Here is a 6000-nt window from a genome sequence, read left to right on the forward strand (position 1 = left end):
TTGAGATGTTGTTTGTGTTCCTTGACTATCCGGAACACTAAACGGAAAGGAACGGATAAGCTAGGACGCACGGTTGACTTCAGGGAAACGTGCGACCAGGGTTGGTGTAGATCAATCAGAGAATCTGGGGTAAATGTTCCCCAAGCCTCCACTTGATAAGTCTATTCCCCGCATTCACTTGCACTGAGTGAGGGAGCTGCAGATCGAAGTTGCGATCGGAGAAGTGCGGATATCATACACGTATAAAGCAGTGGCTTTCCTTGTGGAATAGAACATATTTGCATGGCCCATTATTCATTTCTCCATTCACAGGCTTTACAAGAGCCAGTTCGTTTTGTGTACCTTGCATTACTTTACTAAGAACAGTTAGAGTCTGCGTCTGACGGCAAGCGATGGCGCAAGCCGTATCCGAAGATAAATTATCAGTCAAGGCGAAGCAAGTCGAGGATGTTGACATGCCAGCCGTGCAAGATAACGCAGCAATATCGGAGCAGACCGACATTCGCATTCGAAGATCAGTACGTTGACCCAATACACCGCAGACCGAAATAATCTGACTGGAGTTCTTAGTTTGACCGACATCTCCTTCCAATTGTGTGCTGCCTTTACATCCTCTCCTACCTTGACCGTGGCAACATCGGTAACGCAAAAGCCGCCGGAGCCAAATCTGACTTAAAGCTTTCTGATTCTGAGTGGGCTTGGGTTCTAAACTCATTTTATATCGCCTACGTCGTGTTTGAATGGACCAATCTCCTCTGGAAAATACTCCCTGCCAGCAAGTACGTGGCAGTGCTATGCATTCTGTGGGTTGCCCCTCAACATCTTTTCAATCATTGGGGGATATCGCTGATGCCTATGAAACTATTAGCTGGGGCACTGCGGCAATGTCTTCAGGTGCTGCGCATAATCTCGGGTCTCTGGCAGCCTCGCGTGCTTTTCTCGGCCTGTTTGAGGCAGCTTTCGGCGCCGGCGCCCCGTACTTTCTGTCCATGTTTTACAAGCGGCGCGAACTGGGATTCAGAGTATCTCTCTTGATTGGAATGTCGCCCCTGGCAAATTGCTTCGCGTCTGCCCTTGCCTTTGGAATCACACAGATTCGCGGGTCTCTGGAGCCTTGGCGATATCTATTCATTATCGGCAAGTTTCCATCCTAACAATAAGAATACTGACCTAACGAAACCAGAGGGAGCGCCAACGATTGCCTTCGGTGCAGTTACTTGGTTCTATCTAGCCGACTCACCTGGTTCAGCAAATTTCTTATCGGAAGCGGATAAAACCTTCGCTGTAGAGAGACTGCAACAACGAGACAACACAAAAAAGTCTGCCATCAGATGGGACCAAGTGTTTGCAGGAATGACTGATTACCAAAACTACGTGCATACGCTGATTCACTTTTGCAACAACTACTCATTTGCTGCATTGTCAAACTTTCTCCCAACTATTGTCCGCGATATGGGCTATTCGTCTGTCACAGCGCAAGGTCTGACAGCTCCGCCGTATTTGGCAGCCTTTGTTTGTTGTGTTGCAGCAGCTTGGGCTAGCGACCGTTACGGCATGCGTGGATTTATCGTCAGTGGTGGAAGCGTCATGGCTACTGCCGGCTATCTCATTCTGGTTCTAATTCGAGATGAATCAAAAATTGCGGCACGATACACCGGTGTATTCCTCGCCTCTTGTGGAGTTTTCCCCGCCATGTGCATCAATATCACATGGTTGTTGAACAACCAGGGCGGTGACTCAAAAAAGGGCGCAGGCCTCGCAATCCTAGCAACACTTGGGCAATGTTCTTCATTCATGAGCAGTGTGGTCTTTCCGACTTCTGATGGGTCAGTAGCTCTTTCAAGGTTATGTTGCGCATGAGTGTCATAAAGCTAACCTGTTGGACAGCCCGTTCTACACCAAAGGAACAGCAATTGGTTGCGGGTTGACGGGCATAACAGGCATTGCAGCTATAGGGTTGCATTTCGCTTTGGAATATGAGAATCACAAGAGGGACCTTGAATTCGGTCCAGTGGACGAAAACACTGTGATCGATGTGACAGAGGTTGGGGACAAGCATCGTAGCTTTCGTTACCTAACTTGAGAGTACGAGTGGCTGCCTTCGTAGGTGGTTAGGTAGCTGGGCTAGCTGGTGCTGCAAAGGCTGTCTATCTCGTAGATACGATGGCATTAGTGGAAGTTGCGTCATTCCCGATTAGGAGGCCGTTTTCAACAATCAGCACTTGCCAATAAGTCAATCCCCAAGTACTCAAGATTTGACCGCCAAAGCCGAGCTGGCTTATTAAGGTGTTAATTGACACACGAGCATGGATCTCGATATGGATCTTAACGGCAATGGGGCGGTGCGAGCCCCGCAAATGGCTAAGACAACCAATCATACCCTCTAGAATTGTGTTTCTAACCCCGGGAATGGCGCGGGCCATGAACATAGACTAACCGAGTTGTCCACCGCGGGACATTTCTCCACTGCTCTCCGTGGCTTTCCGGCCATCCCACCGGAAAGTCACGGCTCGTACACAAACCCGGCACGATCTCGGTGCAATCAGTCTTGCCGTCACTTTCCATCCCCGGATTCTCGCTTTCATCGACATCACACCCAACAAGCAAGATCCATCTCCATCATTGACGGCTCATTACAGGCTATGGCATCCGTCCCTCCCGCCGAGAACGAAAGGCCGATTCGAAACTTCCGCCGTACTTACAAGGCGTGCAAACTTTGCCGCAGGAAGAAGATTCGATGCATCACTGACGGGCCTGGGAAATCTTGTTTGCGATGCAAAAGAGAACTAAGGGAATGCGTCTTTCCTGCGGAGAGGTCCCATTCCAGTCGTGCCGATGATGAAATTCGGATTCCATGTGAACTTGGATCGAGCACAATGAAATACAGAGGTAATCTTTTTTTTTTCTGGCATTGTCGAACATCATGAGAACCACACTGATGCTATATGAAGAATTACCCCATTCCGCCCACCTCAACATGAAGGATGGCGGTTCGCAAGCTGCCTCAGAAGTGGTCAGTGAACCAGCTGTCAATGGTGTCGCCAGCGGCAACTGGCCTGCACCAGACGCCAATACAACGTCGCCAGCAGATGGAGAGTCGGACAATTCCCAGTCAATGTTTGAAGCTCTTCGACCTGACGCAGTTGGACTTGACAATGATAACGAGCAAAGAGAAGACGATGTTACTGGAGATTTGAACGGAACATTGATGAGAACGCTTGTCTCCAATGGGAACGATGCGCTGAAGTTACTATTTCAAGCTGCTCTTGAAAATAGGAATGGGGACTCGCCGGCCGAACTTTCCACTATTAATACAGCCCCGCAGACAGTGATCGATCTATCCACCCCGAAAAAAGCACCTTCTGTAGCAGCAAAGGCTAATCAACTTCCCGTGCCATCTTCCAAGACGCTCAGAATGTGGAATGCATTCCGTTTTACGAAAATGGGATGGTTTTCATCTGAAGAAGCGGTTACTTACATGGACCTGTAAGGCCCCTATGACATGATTTGGCAGCACGAACTGATCATGGTGGAGATTCTTCAAACATTTGGCGCCACTGTCACTAGTCTCGAGAAACTTCAACCCGAGCCATGACGCGCACTTTAACCTAATTACTCAGGAGCCACTTCTTTGCTGCGTGATACTCTTGATTTCTTCAAGATACCATGTGCTTCCAGGAACAGGCGGAATTGCAAGAAGCACTTTGATCCACCAAAGACTATGGGAGCATTGCCAACACCTCATCCTGAGGATAATATTCGGCCAGGAAAAAAGATCAAAGGCTAAGACTCGTACAATAGGCTCCATTGAGGCATTGCTTCTGATGGTAGAGTGGCACTCACGAGCTATACACTTTCCACCAGGTGCCGATGGATGGGACTCGTCATTGCTGCTGACCGAAGACGACCCGAGAGACACTGAACACAGTAACCGAGCGGACAAAACGGACGAGATCAATGTAAAATGGTTCCGAGATATTGTTGCTCCCGCTAAAACATCAGACCGCATGTCCTGGATGCTTCTTGGTTGCGCGCAGTCCCTGTCTCTAGAGTTAGGGTTATTCAACATGAGCGAGCCGGAACACGCTACTACAACCCCCACAGATTTTGGGCTACGCCCGGAGTCTCTCTGCCAACTGCTTTACATTCTGGTAGAACAACACTCAAACCGACTCGGCTGCGCTTCGATGATACCGGCGGAATATACCCCCGTGCTCTCTCAACAACATCGTCTTGGCGACGATTCCAGCATTTTGTCGTCTTGGCTAGATTTGACAAATATATCGCGAACAGTGAATGACATGTTGTTTCCATCACCAATGGGAACAAGAGAACTACTCAGGAATGGTCGCTATACAACGATCGTGCGTCGCTTCAGGCATCAACTCCGTACTTGGAAGTATACATACATAGAACCAGCTAGTAAGTTCGCTGTGCCACTCTTCAGTTCAACCCTACCTGGCCTGACCATTTGAAACTCAGTTCTTCCAGCACACTATCAAGAAGAGCTCTTGATTGAGTACAATTACACACGCATCTTCATGAATTCTCTGGGGATCCAAGGGGTCATCGACCGTGCATTAGGCGGCGTTAGGCCGGCATCAGCACAGGCAAACGCAGCCATTTTAAATATGCCTGTCAATGCTGTCGAATCGGAGTTCATTAAAGAAGTCATTGATGGTTCATGCGAAATCCTTACCTCTATGAACAGGTTTTATGAATCTGGAACGCTTCGGTTTTGCCCTGTGCGCATATTTTTGCGTGTCATCACTGCTTCAATACTTTTACTGAAGGCACTTAGCTTGGGGACAAGGGTAACAGAACTGCAGGCATCACTAGTCGTTCTGGAAACGAGCATAAGTGTCTTTAAGACTGGTACGTTGGACGATATGCATATTGCCTTGAGGTATGGATCGCTTCTAGAGGCATACGTCATAAGGTTTCGTCAAGGAATGGCCCCCTGTACCAATCCAAGTTACTTTTCATCATTTCCATCATTTGTAGAGTGGAACGATGGCGAGGTGGGAGCCCTCAGTGGTACAACAACCAACGATCTTTGCTTCCCATCAGGGGACTGGCTTTCTCTGCCACTGGACAGGAGTCTAGCTCCTTTCGGACTATGGGGAAGCTCGTCTGATATCCTTGACCCAGAGGATCGCGCCTGGGATATACTTTGGAGCCTGCCAAGTGTTCCTTAGCTTCCCATTTCTCTATTCCTCTACCTTTCGACATCAAGACACCGTAATACATCTGAGTCAATTCGTACAGGTCTGCACAGACTTACGTGCAACTTGACAATCGCGAAGTCTCTTGTAGTGAGCTATCCTGGCCCTTGAATGATTCCCCGTGAGAGTCATACGACAGTCAACAGGTTGCGCCTTCAGGCGGCAAACTGCGAAGATGAAAAGTTAGAAGGAAAGAAAGAGCCTCTTGTAGTGCAGATTTCATATGCTTTTTTATCTGCAATACCACACGGTGTCTCAGATGCAGATCAGATGAAAAATGTTATGGCCGTCAAAGTCGGACGTAGTCCAAGCCTCAAAAGGCCTCAGCTTTCCCGCCTGCAGTGCATCGTCTGGCGCTAGGTGTCGGATGATCCATTTGGTGCCAGGAGAATTATTCGCGGAGCGTCGGAGAAACTTTCAATCCCGAAACCCATATATGCTCCATTTCGGACAATCGCACGTACAGAACCGACCGACATTCATTTTCGCGACCTTGAATGGAGTACCTTTTACCTTGTCAAGCATCAATCCTGCCTCATCGCTCTGTTGAATTGACGTAAGCACAACTCTCGAGCAAACGACTGACGACAAGTACTACGGATATGGCTTCATTCCTATCGGGGCCTTCGGAATCGGAGTCGTTTTCCCCCGACGACCACCGAACGAACACAGGCATACGCCTGATTGCATGTGTGACTTGTCAAAGACGAAAAATCAAATGCAACCGAGATCTTCCATGCAACAATTGCATCAAAGTATGGATGAGTAACGATGC

The sequence above is a fragment of the Colletotrichum chrysophilum genome (assembly GCF_026319265.1).
Source record: "Colletotrichum chrysophilum strain AFK26 chromosome Unknown scaffold_74, whole genome shotgun sequence".
NCBI classification, from domain to species: Eukaryota; Fungi; Ascomycota; class Sordariomycetes; order Glomerellales; family Glomerellaceae; genus Colletotrichum; species Colletotrichum chrysophilum.